Raw genomic sequence first — 19,825 nt, 5'->3', positions numbered from 1 at the left:
CCTCTGTTCTTAAATGGCAAAGTGGCAAAGAATGATGACTCACTATGTGTTAGGTAGCAATCAGCTGTACTGATGACTCTGTCAATTGGTTTGAAAGTATTTCATATAAGCATAGTTTCTATTGCTACCGAATAGTTCTATCCGTCTGGATCTAATTTGGTATCAGTCCCACTGATGACAGATCCTTAGATTTCTTGTGTAATTATTAGATAGCTAGTTAGTCTTTCTGACTATGTAGTCTAACAGAAAGAGTATGGCATTGTGGAACAGATGTGCTGAAACTCACTTCTTGCTTTATTTGCTACTGAATTTCATGGACCATAGAAAAGTTATTTAACTGAGAATGGTGAACAACCATAATAGACTTATTCATCTTATCTGGTTCAATGATACATAAGCGAAAGCCATTCAAGAGTGCCATATATAGTATTAGGTAAATGGTGGCAACCCGGTAAAAGAACACAGCCAGCCTGAATTTAGGGTCCTGTGCAAGACCTCCTGGAGTAACTCCAAAGGAGAGTGTGACTCAAGTTTATTAGGTTGGGTTTTTATGGGTAGGCTGGGTGAGGCGAGCAAGGGATCAGTGAAGCAACAATAGCTGAGTGCAGGGCCATAGAAAGAGCTGAAATTCTGTCGTGAGAACTGCTGGGTGCCCTGTAACCTAGCAGGAGGGGTGGCTGTGCTGTGCCCTAGCAGAGAAGTGGAGTGGCAACAAGATGTGGGAGTCAAGATGTGGCTGCTGCCCGAGCTCAGACGGTTGGGAGCAGCCACTCCTGGAATTTGGGGAGCTATCATGATACAGTAAACATAAAGCACACACAGATTTGTCAAGGTAAAATTTTGTTTCTACAATTAAATTTAATTTCCATTTTTAGCTCCCATTCCTCTTGTATAAAAAGTTAGTCTTAATCAGTTCAGTTTTTTCCCCCACTTCAGTTGCATTTGTATCGATAATCCAGTAGAGCTACATAGTTCCAAAGCACTGGAGTGCCCTTCAGCTGCTCTCCTGACATCCACACTACAGCTCCCAACTGGTCTCTGATTGTCAGTCCCTCCAGCTGCATCTTCCTCCTTACAATTTATGATTGCAATGGTTCTCCACATCTGAGAAAGCTTGCAAAGGAGAAAACAAACCACCCAGAAAGGTAAAAGAACTGATTCCAAGAAATGGCAGGGGGTAAGATGTAACTCAGTGGTAGACCATTTGCCTACCATGCATTAGGCCCTCAGTTCAATCCCCAAAATCATGAGGAAAAACAAAAACCTGCTATGGAATTTAAGGAGGATAAAATGCCAAGAAAATGATAATAAGTGACTTTAAGTGACTCAAAGACATCTCAGGGTAAAGTAAGACGAAAATGCAGCTACCAGAGGGAACAAAATAGAACTACAAGAGAGCTTTTGCAAGAACAGTTTCTTATGAGTAGTAGATATACCCTCTTATTTGCAGAGGTGCAAAAGTAATTCTAGTAGTGAATGTCAATTTTTTAAAGATTTTGTCAAAAGAAATATGATTGTAATTATCTTTGAAAAAGGAAAAAAATGAATAGTCAAAGTTTTAACTTGAAATGCAGTAATTCTGAGTAAGTGAAATGCAACAACTCTTTGTACTGCTCAGGCAGACCTGGTCAAAGGAGTGATGAAATCCCAGTATTATCAAACTTTATCTCCCTCTTTAAATAAGAGGAAATATTTACCTAAGCCCATAATAATTATGCCACTACTTATCTGAACTAATCTTAAGAATAACCAATTAAAATTATACTCTTTCTTTCTCCTATTACAACATGAAATAATGAGTAAGCACTGAGTAATGATACAGGTACAATTTCAGATGGAAGCGAGAGGGGAAAAGGTCATTGGGGTTGTTGTCACGATTTGGAATGGCTGTCACAATTTCCTACATTCATGATTCCATGAGACCAACCTGATCTCTTTTAATGTAAAAGTAACCAGGCATAATCAAGGTCATTAGCTATGACTGATTATTATCAGAGCACTAAGCACCAATCACATACACCTTGGAAAATGCTCAGACCATGAAAATATTCCTCCTAAACTATTCTCCCAACTTTGTGAGTTGGGGGAAGAAATGAGCAGATGTCACCCAGGATATGGGGAAAAAATATCACCTGGGCTATAGAAAATAAAACTGACAGCTGTCATAAATAGCAAAAATATGAGCTCCTTAGATACAAATTTAGCAAAATATGTGCAAGAACTGGATACCAAAAGCTACAAAACACTAATGAGGGAAGTAATAGGAGGCCTACCTATATGGAATTACATATAATATTGTAAAAATGTCATGCATCCCCAATTGGCCTATATCTTCATTGTACTCTCAAAATCTTAGAATTTTTCTGTATATTGACAAATTGACTTAAAAATGTATACGGAAAGGTAAAGAAACTAGATGGTCATACCAATTTTAAAAACAAGTAGAGGGCCAGGATTTAGCTCAGTGGTTCCACTGCCTGCCTTGCAAGCGCAAGGACCCGAGTTCGATCCCCAGTACCCCCCCAACAAAACAAATAAAAACAAGTAGAAAGATTCATGTTCTCTGACATTCAATTACTATTAAGGAACTGAACAAGTCATAGCTAACACTAAACCTAAACAAGTGAAATGCAACATTTTGTTTTATGACAAAAGCCTAATTTCTAAGAAGAAAATGCACCGAGCTTTCAGCTTGGAAATACACATTACAAGCTACCTATAGCTCTTTTCCCTTTGGAAGGTTAGAGCAACTCTCCATTTCAGAAAAAAAGAATGATGTTTTCAATATTCAGAATTCTTTCAATGATACTGATGGCACCTGTTCGGCTATTGGGAGGTGACTACATGGAAGCAAGGAATAAGGGCCACTTCTGAGGGCCTCATCAAAGCAGACAAGGCAATTATTGGGATGAAGGGAGTTGGCACAAAAGGTCAGGATCTTACCAAGACAGATCTTGTAATTCTCTTCATTTTATCCCAAACAGTACTGTTAATATCTGATTTTTTTAAAATAAATTGTTCACACTCAGCCAAGAATCCTTTCTGTCTTATGTTCTGAAATACTTTTTTAAAAATATCTATTCCCTGAAAATTCAGGCACAGTTTTTTCCTGTGACGTGTCAGTGATGTACAAAGAATAAAACCCAAGAAAAGTAGCTAAATTGATTAATGATAGGTTTGGGATTTGAAATGACAAATTCATGTTATCCTTTGTCTTCAAAACCCTTTTCATTTTTTTTCCCCCGCTTTCCCCATTCCACTTCCTCTTTCATTCTGCCCCTTCCAGCAAAGCTCCTCGTGGACTATTTCTCTTAGATGCTGTTTATATAATAGCACAGATGTGGTAAACACTTATTCATTCATAAAAAGACAGCTTCTGGAATACGCCATACACTGTGCTAGCAACTGAACACATAAAGTTTAAAAATAGTCTTCATAAGGTTTATAATCTACTGTGGTAGAACTTGAAATTCCTGTTATTGCTAACTTTTCCCTCCATCTGTCCCTCTATCACTTTGCTCTACATACGTATTTATTATCCATCATCCTCCCCTGTCACATGTATAAAGGATGGGGACTCAGCAACCAGTGTGATTTTAAATGATAGATTCAGGAATCAGTAATGCAGGAGCTGTCAAAATGCTAAAAATACAGCTGAGACTCCCCATTCATAGTCAACAAATAATAAGAAAGTTAAGATTAGCAAACAAACCAAGAGTTTCTTTTAAGCAATGAGTTGGCTGTCAGAGTAGTTACAAATAGAATTTTTAAAAAAGCATACAAAACACCTATTCAGACCCCATAGAACCTGTGCTTCTGCCAACCCTACCCTTTGGGAGGGACAGGGAGCCCCATTTATAGAAACACTGCAGTGTTCTAATGCTTCTCTCCTCTGCTACTGGATACCTTCCAGAGCCCCTGAGAGCTCCCCGCTAGTATTCCTGATGCCCCCTGAAGATTTCCACTGGTACTGACCAGTGAGGCACTCTGGCTGCTGCTTCCTCCTCTCCTGCTCTGACCTCAGCTCCGGCTCTGAGAGGCAATGTCAGCAAGCCCCTTGATCTCTGTGAAGCTGGTGAATGTGCAATTTTACTGACGCTGCCTCTGATGGCATCTTTTGTCAGAGTCTGCTGAAGTCGTGCTGTGCTCATGTTGAGCTTCGCTGGAGCTGCCAAATCTCCAATACGGCTGGTGCCCTCCCCTGCTGATTGCCCAGCGCCTTCAATAGAGCAGTGACATTCTAGCTTCTCTGTGGAGTGGATAAAACAGCCAGCCTCACCTGTGTCGCTCTACACTAATTATACTGTGTTAGCAGCTCAGAATGCAGCAACACACACAAGACAAATAAAATCTTGGAAATCTCCAAAATTCTGGGCCTTTTGGTAATTATGATGTCAGAGACCAAGTTGAACTCTGACTACATTCTAAACCTAGATCTCAGGCATGCACACAGGGATACACCAGGGCCTCCACACCTCTCTCCATAACCCTGAGACGACCGGGCCTGCCTTAGCTACCAAACTCCACGTGGTACAGAAAGCTTGGAGAAGGATGAGGGAAAACCAATCGTGACCTGGACCACTGACTGGAAAGAATAGACCGAGAAAACGTACATGTGTAGCCCAAGATATTCGTTTCAGGTAGTGTGATATGCTCATCTCCCTCCTACCTTGGTGCTGCTCTGACCTGGAGGAATCCTCACTGCACTTAAGCTGCCAAGATACACTTCTGGTCTACCGACATGAGGACCAGTGAGGTATTGGGGAGCTTCCCCTACCAGGGAGTCTTCATCTCATGTGTATCCTTTATGATGCTTACTAACCGAGACAAGCAAAACAAAGTAATGCTAACAGTGAACCTACCAAAAGAATTATCCCTCCTATTCCTAAATCTAGACTCACCCTTTGAGTCTTGTGTATTTCACAAGACTTTCTTCAGAAAATAGGCAATGGCCCTTCCCAAGCCAAAGCTCAATCCTCAAAATCCATCATGGACAAAGACTGGAACTTTAGGAAAGAGTTTCAGACAAGTAAACACATGGGCTTTTAATGTCACTCAGATTCTTGAAGAAACATAATTTTCAGCTTTATTGGTAGTCTCTCTCTCTAAGATGCAAGCCAACACAGGCTGACAGTGTCTGAGGATGACCTGCACACAGGGTCTAAAATCTCCTTCTCGCTGCCAATGCTTGGGGTTGTGCTGCACATCATACCTGATTCTGTTTGTTTGTTTGTTTGTCTGTTTTTGTGACAGGGTCTCACTATGTAGTTGAGACTGATCTGGTCTCGAACTCACAGGGATCCTCCTGCCTCAGCTTCCCGAGTGCAGGGATTACAGGTGTGCACCATCACACACATACTTGATTCTTGCCACAATCTACCTTTCTTGGAAAATTCTTTCCTAAGATGGCTCTTATCATTCATACAAGTGACCCCTGATGAGCCCCCATTCCAACCTTCCAGACAACAGCCCTCGGTGCATCTTAATGTAGGATGAGCACATTGACTTTTGTGTAAAATCAAGATCTGTGGTACACTAGCTTATGCTAACATTTCAGTCACCTATCACTACCTTTTTGTCCAACTTATCAAACTATTTTACTTTGCCCTTAGGTGTAGACAGATAATAGATAGATACATAGCCAGATTTTTTTAAATCCTGCCATAATACAAATAACCAAAATATTTAGACCAAAAATTTTGTAAAAATGCTAAAAAAAAATCCCTTGTCCTCTCTTACTGAGAAATGTACTCTGAGTCAATTGTTAAAGTTCACATAACTGTCAATGTCTTTTATGAGTATAATCTTAAATTCTAGACTGTTACTTTATGAAAATCTAGTTGTTTTAATTAGTGTAGCTAAGTGAAAACCTAGATGTGTTAGCTCGAAACTGCAATATTTGCTTATTGTCCTCAATGTCAATAGACATTTCCAAAGTTAATTGCACTTACCAAAGTGACATCAAAAACATTAAGCATTTTGATTAGCATTCTTGCCAGGAAATAAAATACCCTAAAATTAAAGTATTTTTCCCTAACTTGCTCAGGATAAACTAGATAAAGTTCTGAAAGACTGGGAAAATCAAGTTCAAAATAAACAACAAAGAGACATTTATAGCTAAATGAATGCACACTGAAGCCATACTCTTAAGTGAAATAAATAGGACAAATATGTAAATACCAAATAATTTCTCTGGTGGGAAAAACTAAAAGTGTAAATAAGGATCAAAATGTATAATCGGTAATGTGAAATAGGAAGAAAAGGTGTAAAGGAGTAGGGGAAGTAGGAGAGGTAAGGGAAAGGAAAAAAAGGGAAAAGAAAAAATATGAGAAAAGGAAAACATGTAAACACAGTCTTTGTAAACAGGGATGGGGGAGGGGGTGAAGGAGGGCAGGAGAATAGGGAAAAAATAAGAACTAAGATACATCACATAAAGACACAAGATCCCAATGATGAATGAAACTGTATTGTATACCTAAAATGTACCAATAAATTTAATGGAAAAAATAAATAAATAAACAAAGAACAAAAAGGATGCCAGCCCTGGTAAATACTATACAAGAAAACATCACCATTAGGTTTCAATTTAAAACTCAAGAGGTGGCCATGTTGGGGCATGCCTATAGTCCCAGCACTCAGGAGGCTGAGGCAGGAGGATTGTCACAAGCCGGAATGCAGCCTGGGCTACATAGGGAGTTCAAGGCATCTAAACTACACAGCAAGACAACTAATTAATCAATCAATAACTGAAGAAATTAAATTTAATGATCTTCATATACTCCTAAGTGAAATAAATAAGTCACACATGTGTAAATACCAAATAGTTTCCCTGGTGTGAATAATCTGCAACAATGCATAAGATTCTAATAAGATTACTGACATTTAGAAATGGGAAGAAAGGAGCTAAAGGTGCAGGGAAGGTGTGATAGGTAGGGGAAGAACAAAAAGGGAAAAGAAAAACATGTGAGAGAATGAAAAGATGAAAATAAAGTGTTTGTAGATGGGGAGGGGAGGAGGGGGTGAGGGGAGGGCAGAGGTAAGGGGAAAAAATGAGAATCAAGACTTGTCATGTAAAGGTACAAGATCCCAACAATGAATGTAACTGTACTGTATCCCTAAAATGTACCAATAAACTCAATAAAATTAATAAAAAAAAATTTAATGATCTTCAAATAGTCTTTTTGATAAATTACATGATTAGCCCCAGTCCTTTACTTGTTTCCTATATTCACACCTTTTGCCATGTGATTTTGAACCTACACTAAAAATGTGACTTCTTTTGGCCAACAGACAAATGAAATGGAAATGAAATTGTGCCAGTTCTTTGCTAAACCTAAAAGCTAGTCACAGGTACCTGAGAAAAATAATGTTTATTATGGGCCACTAAGCTTTTGTGGTTTGATATACAACAATATTTAGCTAATACATTCTATATTTTAATGTGTAAACTTTATGAATATTTACTTAAGTTCCTAAATTTAATAATTTGAACATTCATTTCTTTGGAAAAATCTAATTTCTAACTACTTTTTAAATTAAAATTGCAAGATAGAAGCAAAGTATTAGATTTTTCAAACCAAGGTGTGATGAAGTAATCAGATTTTTTACTATATGTTTTAATGGCACATGAGATGTAAGGATACACAAAAGAGTCTAAGGTGCTAGACAGAGTTGAGGAGAAACAGAAATCAACCATCATATCAGGTATGATGATAATCATTGATCTTGTTGTAGAACTTTAAGCAACAGACCTCAGACAAACTGACAGATTTGTAATTTATAATATCATGATCCCATCCCACAAGTTATTGAAGGAAGTCCTTGTCTCACTTCACCAGTCATCTCACAGGACACCAAGTCAGGAAGAGATAGCCTATCTCTAAACTGTGTAATCAAAGCAAACTTTTTAGGAGGTAAAAGTAGAGGGATAACATCTGAGCCATTTACAGGTACCATTTACATGATACCCAGGTACCATGTTCAATATCTATATCCACCTTTTCAAACCATTTCTATACACCAGTCATTAGGATTAATAAGCAAACACATCCCAGGCTCTTTTAAACTTAGAAGAATAAAGGATGAGTGTCAGGGATTCAGCTCAGTGGTTCCACTGCCTGCCTTGCAAGTGCAAGGTCCTGAGTTTGATATCTGGGAGTAAAAATAAAATAAAGGATGAGAAAGCTAATTTTTATATGCCAAGTAGCTTAGAATTTTCTATTTAAATCCATTGAAGTAAACTGAAACTGTAAATTCTGTAAAATATGAATATTCACTGACTCCTTTAGGAGTTAGAATTACTAGTCATATTCAAAAGATATGTAGATATGTGTAGATTTTATTATAAATCTGTGAAAGACCACCTGTGCCCTAAAATCTGTTCTCTTAATTATTGCTTCTTTAATTCAAAAATATTTGTTGAACTCTGTCTCAATTGGGCCTCTAAGCAAAAGGTGCCATTTTAAAGCTGGGATATTATAAGAAGGGAACCATTATAAAGTAATAAGTAAGGTGAAGGGAAGAAACTACAGGGTAGAGTAGTAATTCAGGACTTTTTCCAAACAGCAGATATGTAGCATCTTAAACCAAGGTTTAAAACTACATTTGTCAGCTTAGAATGACAGGGCTCCTTTACCTTGCTCCACTTTTTCTGTCCTATTTCATTCAAACCAGCAGTGTCTTGCCCAGTATAATTTTAACTTTATTCCTGGCCTCTGCTGAAGTAAATAATTAAATCCATGAGTCACACTCACGATCTTTGCATCAAATTGTTGTTCAGTTGTTCCCTTAGTGTTCTCTTCAGAAGAAGCTTTTCTTGGTTTGGCAATACTCACAGGCTGGGGAAGTTTCAGATCTTCACATCTTGGTTTCTTTTTGCCTTTCAGTTCCACTCACTTTTTGTGTTTTACTCTAAGCAGTCGGGAGAAAGCAAATTCCTCTTGGCTTTGAAATCTCCTCAGCTAAATATCTAACTTCATCACTCAGAATTCCTCCCTTCCATGAAATGCTAGGTCATAAATCACTCAAGTTCTTTGCCACTTTGTAATATGGATCATTCATTTCTTCATTTCTGTCTCAAACTTCACCAGAATCACACTTAATGTCCATATTTCTAGGATGGACCTCAAAACTCTTCCAGCATCTCTACCCACTATCCAGGTCCAAAGCTCCTTCCTCTTTAGTTATTTGCTACAGCAGCACCCCATTCCTTGGCATCAAAAGCAATGTTAGTCAGCTCAGGTTACCGTAACAAAATATTGCCATGTAGCAATTCTGAAGTCTGGAAGTCTGAAATCATGGTATGGTTCTGGTGAGGGTTTTCTTCTTGGCTTACAGATGGCTGCCTGCTTACTGCATCTTCTCATTGCAAGGTGGGAGACAGAGACAGAAAGAAAAAGGAAGCTTTCTTGTGTCTCTTTTTCTAGAGTCATTAATCCTATCTGGAAAGTCCCACCCTCGTGTCCTCATTTAAACCTATTTACTGCTCAAAGGCCTCACCTCCAAATAGCAAAACAAAGGGGACTAAGTCTTCACCATGTGAATTTTGGAGGGATGCAAATCAGTCAGTAGTAAAAGAAGAAAGCAGTTACTAGAAATCATGAGGAGAGACTGGTAACAAGCAATAACTTTAAGTATCACAGCCTTCAGAAGCCGCTCCCCTAGGACAGGCGCCAGCAGCCGAGGCAGCGCGAGCTGTCTTCCTCTCGCCCCGTGCTCCCTTGATGGGGAATGGTAATACAGTGGTGAACAAAGAGAATGTTAAAATGCTGGAATCACGTATGTGACATTCTAAACAGGGAACAGTAAAGCAAGCTGATAAGTGCTCTGGAGAAAAACAAAGCTATACAGTGTCAAACAGAAAGCTATGATGGAGGAGATGACTTTCAATTTAAATAAGATGGCCTATAGGGGGCTTGCTGAATAAAACGGTCTGGAACAAAGATACAAAGGGAACGAAGGAGCACTCCGAGCAGAAATACCAGAAATACGATGCTCAGAAAAGTCCGTGTGAGGAACACGTCAGGGACCAGGCTTCCATCCAGGGCAGAGTGAAGAAGGGAGAAGAATCGGGCTGTGAAGGGGAGGCGACTGAGTGGGCCCTTGTGAGAATTTAGCATGTATTCTGAGTAACAGGAAACGATTTGACGGTTTCCAAGTTCAGGATTGTCATGTTCTGACTTAAGCTTTATCAGTATCACTCTGGCTGCTAATTTGAGAATAGACTACAGGGGGGAAGTCAGAGGCAGAAAGGCTCATTACAAGACTACAGTAATACACAGGCAAGAGGCCTGGACTAAGGAGGGAGCATTGAAGGTGACAAGTGAAACTCACTGACTTGTAAAAAGCAGAGATTGTAAGGGCAAGTTTGGCCCTCAGAGTTCCTGGATTCGTATCTATCATTCAGCTGTGTAACTAGAGCCCATCACCTAACCTCTCTGTGCTTCACTTTCCTCGTCTGTAAACTGAAGACAATAATAGAATCAGCAAGAAATGTTTCTAGATCCAAATGATAGAGTGCATGTAAAAATAAGCACAAAGTCATCAATACATATGATAAAATTAATTTGCTTTTGAAAAACTTCCTAAATTGCCTTTTAAAAGTTAGTTCTCAGATTATAATATTATATTATCTCATGTAGTCTGGTAAAAGTCTGCATAAAACCACTTTACTGAGGATTCAGACATTTTTATGATATCCTTAGTCATCTCTGTTCTGAACCCCTCAAGCCCCAAAGCAATGAGAAAACCTCTTCTTTGTCTGGAAAACCTGTAGTGCCTTTACCTTTAGTGTCTCTTAATCAAACAAGTTTCTAGTAAAACGTGCACAGTGTTGGTGGGAGTATAAATTAGTACAGTGATTAGAAAAAACTACATAAACTGTTCTCAAAAAAAACTAAATTATCACATTGATTCAGTAATCTCACTTTACGATATTTAATCCCAAAGATTAGAAATCTGTTTGTCAAAGAGATATCTGCAATCTCTTGTTTATTGCAGCACCATCTAAAGTCACACTCATGAAGTTATGGAATCAATCTAAGTATCCATCAAAAGACAACTGGGTAAAGAGATGTGGTACAAATTCATAATGGAAAGGCTATCCAGCCTTTAAAAAGTAGGAAGCCTAACACTTGCAAAAAAAAAAAAAAAATGTGGATGGAACTGGAGAACATTATGTTAAGTGAAGTAAGACAGGCTCAGAAAGACATTTCATGTTCTCTGCTATATATGGAATATAAAAACCTAATTCACAGAAGCAAAGAAAGCCATAGTGGTTATAGAATATGAAGCTGGGGGATATGAGGGAATAATGACTAAGGTGTACAAAACCTCCAAATGAAGGAACAAAGTTTTTTTTTTTGAGATGTATTACATGATGATCACATATATTATAAAATCTTTAATTGCTGGGATAAATTTTCAAATGATATTACTAGAAAAATTATATTTGAAGTGATAGGTGAGTTCATTTGATTTACTTACTCTGCATTAATAAATCACATCACTTCTTATCTCATACATTTATACAAAAGGCATTTAGTCCATCTCTAATAGTTGCCAAAATTCTAACAGTTTCAGCATTGCTGAAAAGTCCAAGTCCAAGGTCTCCCCTGAAATTTAAGGAAAACTCTTAGCTGTACAAATGAAAATGAAGTTAAACACTTCCAACATTCAATGGCGCAAGATAGATATTAGCATTCCAAAAGTTACACACAAAAGCATAGCAAAGAATAGGAACAAAATGAAACCAAAATCCAGCAGGTAAAACAGTAAACCCCATAGTACCACCATCCCAGGAAATCTGTGACAAGTTGTGAATGCCAAAGGCATTGGCTGGCTCTGCCCCTACAGCACTTCATAGCCCCCATGGCTTCTTTCTGAGGCCTGCTCTGCTTCCTCTTTGCAGTTTTCCTCAGATGATTCACATTCCTGGCTTCTCCACACTTCTGGGATCTCCACTGCACCTTCAGCTTCACACTCACAGCTTCACACAATGCCTAACCTCATAGGTCTTCTTCTAAAATTTGGGTGGAAGCCTTCCTGACCCCACAACTCTTGCATTCTGCATGCACCTAAAACCAGCACCATGTGGATGATGCCAAAGTCTGCCAGCAGCTGGGGTAGTAGCCAGGCTTCCTTATCTCTTGGCTGTAGCAATCAAGTGCCTATGAACCAAATCCCAAGGAACAACTTTCCTAGGACATGCCATTCTGAAACATGGTGCTCTGGGGGCTACTTCTCAAAGCAAACTTTCACTCTTGCAATTTTGAGGCTGCAAAGGTGGATCCCTGCCTTCAAGGCATCTTTTCTATTCTCCTGCTCCTTCTCAGCAATCAAAATCTGCTTTGCTCTATGTTTTCAGTCCACAGCTTTACTGGAGCTTCCTTTCTGGCCAAACCCAAAACATTTTAAATCATTCTGCTGGCATCTTTGCTCTTGATTCTCAAATAGATCTGGCTTAAATCCCCCAACAGTAGCCATGCCACTGCTCCAACATTAGATTGTCTTGAATTTCTTCTGCAAGATTAATTAGCCTTCCACCCTTAATCTCAGTCTCAGGCAGTCTCTGGACACAAGCAAAGTGCAGAAAAAAACTTTCTGCCAAGCCATAAAACACATCACCTGGAATCCAAAAACCAATGTAGTTTCCTAGCAGAAACCTCCAGAGTCTGGTCTTCTGAGCTCTGAACAGACTCTCCCATCAAGTACAGCCTAAGGCATTCCAGCTCTACTCTTTTAGGCAGCATCTCCAAACCTTTCCTTCTTCAAACCTTTTCTAACTCTTCCCCCACAAGCCATCTCCAAAAGCTCCTAAACCACATGGTCAGGTACAGTCACAGCAATGACCCCACTTCTCTTGGTAATAAATTCTTTCTTAGTTACTTTTCTTCTTGCTGAGCCAAAACACCCAACACCCAAAGTTAAATGAGAAAAAGTTTTTTTAGCTTACAGTTTGTAGTGGTTTCAGTCCATCGCTGACTGGTTCCAACGCAGAGTGGTACATGGCAGAGGACGTCACAAAGGAGAAACAGTTCACTGCACACAGAAGACAGCAAAAAGGACCTAAGGCATCTCTCTGCTCCCTTTACGTTATCCAAACTACTGAGGACAGGTAGCCCTCATACCCTTAATCCTAGTACCTCTGAGCCTAGCACTGCACTATGAATAAATTACAGGGTCACACACTCTAGATCCGGCCACCCCTGGAAAAAGCCACCTATGACCACATGAGGCTTCAGGAGGGACATCGAAACACAAGCCATGACATTAATATTCCAAACTTGAGGTTTTTTGTCAAAGTACACCTTCTAATAAATCTCTGTTTAATTCAGATCAAGTAACCTACCTGAAAGCCAAATTCATCGTTTTGATTTATTTTTTCTCATTTGAATAGGATAAGTCCTAGCGTATTGTCTTAGGTATAGAATATGCTTAATAGGTAATTGTGGGATTTAATATATTAGAAAGGCTACAATAGGATAATATTACCTATTTTATCTCCCCTGGACTACCTTGCTTTAATTTTCAGCAATTTGCTAAATAAAACAGCACTTATAATTACATCATGTATTAACACTTTAAGCTTTCACATTGGTAAGTTCATTATACCTTTAAGATTATTTCTCTACCATATTTTCTCTCCTGATCAAAAATAAATGCTTTTTGGCCAGGCATGGTGGTGCACACCTGTAATCCCAGCACTTGAGGCTGAGGCAGGAGGATCACTGTGAGTTCAAGACCAGCCTGGGCTACACTGTGAGTTCCAGATCAGTCTCAACTACATAGAGAGACCCTGTCTCAAAATAAATAAATAAATAAATGCTTTTTAATTATAGAAAATTGAGGTTATTAGAGAAGCAAAACAATTTTTATATATTTGTACCCAGTATTTTTACATTATACAATATTACAAATTTGAGATTATGCAGGAAGAATATTTCTCTTTTAACATATTATAATGATATGCCAACTCTTAATCTTTGTAACATGATATGAAATCAAGAATGATCAAAAAAAAGAATAATTCTTTCTTGAGAAGTATTTTTTTCAGAGAAAGGTATTTCATCAAGAACTCATAGATAAAAATATTTTAACACAAAAAATTTTAGTTTTCTGAAATTGTGTAAATTAATATTTGATCACTCTTATTCCATCTGACTTAGCTTTCCCATTAAAATATGAAGTAGATGTCCCCCCAAATGATGATGCTGATACCTATGCTCAAAAATTATAACAAATATCACATTGAGTCAGTTTATCATATCAAATGTCAAAGATACATAATAAATATGAATTTATAGACAGCTAAATGGATGGCTTCAGTGAATGCATGGATGGATGAATTGGATGAACCTGAATTGGATAGTTTTTTCATTAGGGCAAAGAGCCAAGCCTGCAGTAGCAAAGGGTATGGTATACATCTGAAATATCCCCTACAGACATGTGTGGAAGTTTAGTCCTCCAGCTTGGCTCTATTGGAAGGTGATAGAAACTTTAAGGAGTCGGACCGGCGGGGGGCAGTCTTCTGGGCATTGGAAGCACACCCTTGAAGGGAAATATGAGACCCTGCCCATTCCTCTTTCTCTGCCCTACCCCCATTCCCATCCACACCTGGCTTGTGAAGTGAACAGGCTATATCCACCACACTCACACCACAATGTTAAACAATATGAGAAGCCAGCACAAAGTTTGGTGCAAATGAATACTTGTGGTGATAAGCATTCCATTAGCAATTATCACATTCTGCCTCTTCCATGAAGGTAAACAACTTTTGTTCCTCTAACTCTAGTAACTCTAGATTATCTCGCTTCTTGAGAAGGTACTAATCTTTGAAGCACAGCAAACTGTGCATTGGAAATATATTCTTTGATATCACTAAAGAAAGATATTGAGGGACTGGGATGTAGCTCAGCAGTGCTGCACCTGCTTGGCAAGGGCAAGGTCCTGAGTCTGATCCCTGGTACCACAAAAGAAAAGTAAAGAGATATTGAAGAAAAGCATCAGGGATCATCTATCTTGGTCTATCTGGGGTAAAGAACTATAATTTTCTCTAGTGCTTTCTTTCTGTCACACATTACCTGCTACCTATTATAGCTTGTTGAGCCAATAAAGTATGTTCCTCCCTCTCACTTGAACTCTATCTCATCATTTCTCACACACACACACACACACACACACACACACATGAATGTAATTCTTTTTTTATTTTTTTTTTTTTTTTTTTTTTTTTTGGTACCAAGGATCAAACTTGGGAACTTCTAGTTGCAAGGCAGGCAGCAGAACCACTGAGCTAAATCCCCAGCCCAAGAATATAAATTTTAAATTGGGTGTGGTGACATATGCCTCTGATCCCAGCACTTCAGAGGCTAAAGAAGAGAATCACTACAAGTTTGAGGCCCCCTGGGCTTCTAGTGAGTTCAAGGTCAGACTGAATTACATAATGAGATCCTGTCTCAAAAAAAGCAGAGAGAGAGAGAGAGAGAGAGAGAGAGAGAGAGACTTCTGGGATGATGGGAGGCAGGTTCAAGCTCGCAAGAAGCACCTGAAGTATTGTGGGCTGAACAACCCAGGTCACAGCCTCACAGCCAGAAACCAGGATCATCCTGAACTTCAGTGGAGGTGAAATCACAAACTTACAGGAATTATCCATCATCCCTCCATAATTGTACTGCAGACTTGCTGGGGTCAACAAACATGGATCTGGCCTCTGCCCCCTTTGTCTAAAAGTGACAGCAGAGATATACCCTAAAGTGGACTTTTTTTCTCTTTCTACCTTTCCTTGTTTTTTTTTTCCTTGATTATTCTTATTTTTATATGAGTGTGAACATTATCTCTAGTTTTTTTATGTTGTTTTATTCTGTTCTTATTTCTTTTTCTTTCTCTTTCTTTCCCTCCTGTCTCCTTCACCAGTTTCCCACAGCTTACAGAATCTTCCTTTGACCTCCAGCCCTGCTTCTAATCCCTTTTTCTTCTATTTCTCTATTTTTCCCCTGATCCCTTTTAAATTTTCCCCCCAGGGTAAAATCACTCTATTGAGAGGATAACCATTGCCTTCAATTTTCTAGTTTGTTTTAGATTTGGTTATATAACTACAAATCCTATTCATATATGGTTAAAGGTAGCAAATTAATAGTTACCAGTTTATTTTCTAGTCTATTCTTGACACTATTGTTATTACTGATTGTACTACTTTAGCAAAGGTGACATAGCTGTTCTAATCAATTGTTCTTCCTTATATGCCAATCCAAGATTGCCTGAGGGTCATAAACAATACTACAGGCCAGTCAAAGAACCAAATTTTCTAGGCAAAACAGGCTGCAACTTCTCATCCCAAATACATTGAAGAGGTGGATCTTGCAACAAACTCAAAAGCTAAAAGCCAGCTATGGCTAGAAGACATCTCTGAGAAGTTGTTATTTCCTAAGTGCTCTTAATATTAGCCAGCTACACCTAGAAGACATCTGAGAAGTAGCCATTTCCTAAGTGTTCTTAATACTAGCATAAAGCCACCTACCATAAGCAATTTATAAACATCAATGCAAAAACTAAACTAAAAACAAAAAGTAGAAAATCAGAAGACATGGAAGTAAGATGCAACCCCAGACTTCCAGCTTGCCCAAGGCAAAAACAGGGGTCAGTGAGGTGGGACAAATCGAAAGCCACCCACCTGAACTCTCTGAAATGATAACATCAGAAGTAACAAAGTAGACAAATGAGGATCTAGAAAAAAATGAATTAGAAATAATGTTCATATAACTAAAGATATAATGACTATCATGAAGAACATGGCTAGTGAATCTGGAGAAAATACAGATTAAAAAATGGAGATGCTTAGCAAAATGGTAGAAACCATAAATGCCCAACATGAGAAAAAAAGAAAAGGAATCCATGAAATAGATTCAACACTGTAATGGTTCATTGATTGTGTCATGATCATTTTCATCATGGAAGGAACTGCACTTTGTTCTCACTGGCACAGACACATATTGTGGATATAGATTTGCCTTTCCTGCATGAAATACTTCTGCCAAAACTACCATCCATGTTCTCACAGAAGACTTATCCACTATCATAGAATTCCACATAGCACTGCCTCTGACCAAGAAACACATTTACAGTCAAAGAAGTGAGGCAATGGGCTCATGCTCATGAAATTCACTGGTCTTATCATGTTGCTCACCATCCAGAAGCAGCTGAATTGATAGGAAAGTGGAATGGTCTTTTGAAAACACAGCTACAGTGCCAGCTAGATGGCAATAGTGTTCAGGGATGGTGCAAGGTTCTTCAAAGGCTGTATATGCTTTGAATCAGCATCCACTATATGGTACTGTGTCTCCCATAGCCAGGATTCATGGGTCATGGAATCAAAGGGTGCAAGTAGAACTGGTACCATTTACCATTACTCCTAGTGGTCCACTAGCAAAATTTTGCTTCCTGTTCCTGCTACCTTATGTTCTACTGGCTTAGAAGTTTTAGTTCCAGAAGGGGGAAGGCTTATACCAGGAAGCACAACAATGAACTGGAAGCTAAAACTTCATTCCTCTGAGGAAACAAGTTAAAAGGGGAGTCACAGTGTTTGTTGTCAGGGGTGACTGACCCAGACTATCAAGGGAAAATTGGGCTACTACTCTACAATGGAGGAAAGGAAGAATATACTTGGAATGCAGGTGATCCCTTAGGGTGCCCCTTAGTATTACCATGCCCAGTTATTAAAATAAATGGGAAACTACAAGAACCTAATCCAGGCAGAATGACAGATGGTCAAGAGCCTTCAGGAATGCAGGGATAGTCACTCCACTGGGGAAAGAACCAAGAACTGCTGAGATGCTTCCTAAAAGCCAAGGGAATACAGAATGGGTAGTAAAAGAAAGTAATTCTATGAACTTGTAATCAGCTACAGAACCAAGAATCATAATCATACTATTTCTCTCCCAATATGGTTCTAATACAATATAATATTGATAGACCTAATACTGCTTCTTAAGGATTGTTAAACCTGTTATAATGGTCAAGTTATGAAATGTTAAGGGTAAGCATCATCCAAAGAAAACTTGCCTTCTATTCTGGGGAGGCAATTAGTGTGTTTCCATTGGTACATAGGATAGTTATAACATGTTAGATATAATTATGAGCTTATCTTTGTATCCGGGGACTGATTTAAAGAACTGTGTCTGGTTGCCAAGTTGACAAGGGATGGATTGTGATGGTTGGCTGATTGTGTCAATTTGAGAAATTTAGTTAGAAGAGGCTTCACTAAATCAGCTCAGCGACTCCACACCTTAGGATGTGGAAGGCCCTACACTAGGGCGGCTTGATGTCTAGATGATTTAAATGGGAAATGAGGAAAGATTCATCTGTTTCTGTTTCTTCAGAGGAGCTCCAGTCTTCATCTTCACCTTAGACGTTATCTCCTGACTTCCAACACAGACTCCAGCATCCTGCACAGATCCTTCAGTCTTCCAGCATAGACTCTTCAGAGTTGCACAGGACACTTCAGTGGGTTCCAGACTTTTTACTAAATAACTTGATCTCCAGTGTGCAAACAGCCCTTCTGAATTCTTTCTCATCCAACTCTGTGGGTGGCCATTGTAAGCCAATTTTGTAAATTCATATATATTTGTATATCTTGTGTTATATCTGTTTCTCTAGTAAATACAAACTGATACAAACAGATATACAAGAGATAAAAATTCTATTAAAAGCATATGCAGCAGAATGAACTAATGTGAGGACAACATATGAGATCTAGAAGACAGGTTTGTGGTAGTGATAGTGAAAAGAAAAATTTCTTAAAAATAGCAAGAGAACACAAAAAAATCAATCCAACAGCTGCTAGATGGCAAAGAAGAATAATATGAGATTGATCAGAGACAATAAAAAAGTGAAAGATAGCACAAATGACATTTTTTTAAAAACATGTTCACAGAAGTAATGGCAGAAAACTTTCCAAGCGTGGAAAAAGAATTTGACACACATACAAGTGAGACATATAGAACTCCAATTAACCATGATCAGAAAAAAAAATACACTAAGGCATATAACAGACAATTCCAGAAATTCAATACAAGAATAGAATATTAAAAGCTGTTAGAGAAAAGAAACAAATAATCTATAAAGGAAAGCCCATGAAAATCACATCTGTCTTCTCAAAACAAATCCTTAAGTCAAGGAGAGCATGGAATGAAGTACTTTAAGCCTTAAAACAAAAAGACCTCCAACCCAAATTTATATGGCCCACAAAACTACCTTTCAAAATTGATGAAGAAATAAGATACTTTCATGACCAATAATACCTGAAGAAATTCATGAACCAAACCAGCACTCCAAAATGTTCTGAAAGTTACCCTACAAAGAGATAATGAAGAGTGAGCCCCAACAGAGTGAATCTATGAGCCCCAACAGAGTGAATTTACCAGGCAAGGCAAGAAATTAAATGGAGGGGAAAGAAAGAGCGCCAACAACAGGAAAATTATATAACAAGGATAAGTCAATACATATCACTTATAACTCTCAGTGTGAATGGTCTCAATTCACCATTCAAAACAGACTGACAGAATGGATAAGAAGCAAGATGCAACAATATCTTGCATACAAGAAACACATTTAACTCAAAAAGAAATTCATAGACTGAAAGGTAAAGGACAGAAAACAATTCTCCAAGCAATAGGAACTGGAAAAAAAGCAAGGGAAGCCATTCCATTTACAGACAAAGTGAATTTCAAGCCAAGGCTGATCAAAAGAGACAAAGAAAGAAACTACATTCTTCTTCTTAAGGGAACAATCCAAGAGGAAGAGATAACAATTATATATATATATATATATA

General features: G+C 38.5%; 1 protein-coding gene across 7 annotated transcripts in view; it reads right to left on the bottom strand.

The window, feature by feature from the left end:
• LOC104854315 (immunoglobulin-binding protein 1) overlaps positions 1-19,825 on the bottom strand; it is a 563,742-nt gene that overhangs the window by 419,975 nt on the left and 123,942 nt on the right. For all 7 annotated transcript variants that reach the window (XR_004514652.1, XR_004514655.1, XR_004514653.1 and 4 more), the window contains exon 3: positions 12,953-13,038. The gene's annotated coding sequence lies outside the window, so the exon portion shown is untranslated. The remainder of the gene's footprint in view (positions 1-12,952; positions 13,039-19,825) is intronic.

Source organism: Fukomys damarensis, unplaced genomic scaffold, assembly GCF_012274545.1.
Source record: "Fukomys damarensis isolate Sample0158 unplaced genomic scaffold, DMR_v1.0_HiC HiC_scaffold_28, whole genome shotgun sequence".
Lineage (NCBI taxonomy): Eukaryota > Metazoa > Chordata > Mammalia > Rodentia > Bathyergidae > Fukomys > Fukomys damarensis.
The sequence above is the reverse complement of the archived record's forward strand: the minus strand, read 5'-3'. Positions and strand labels throughout refer to the sequence as shown.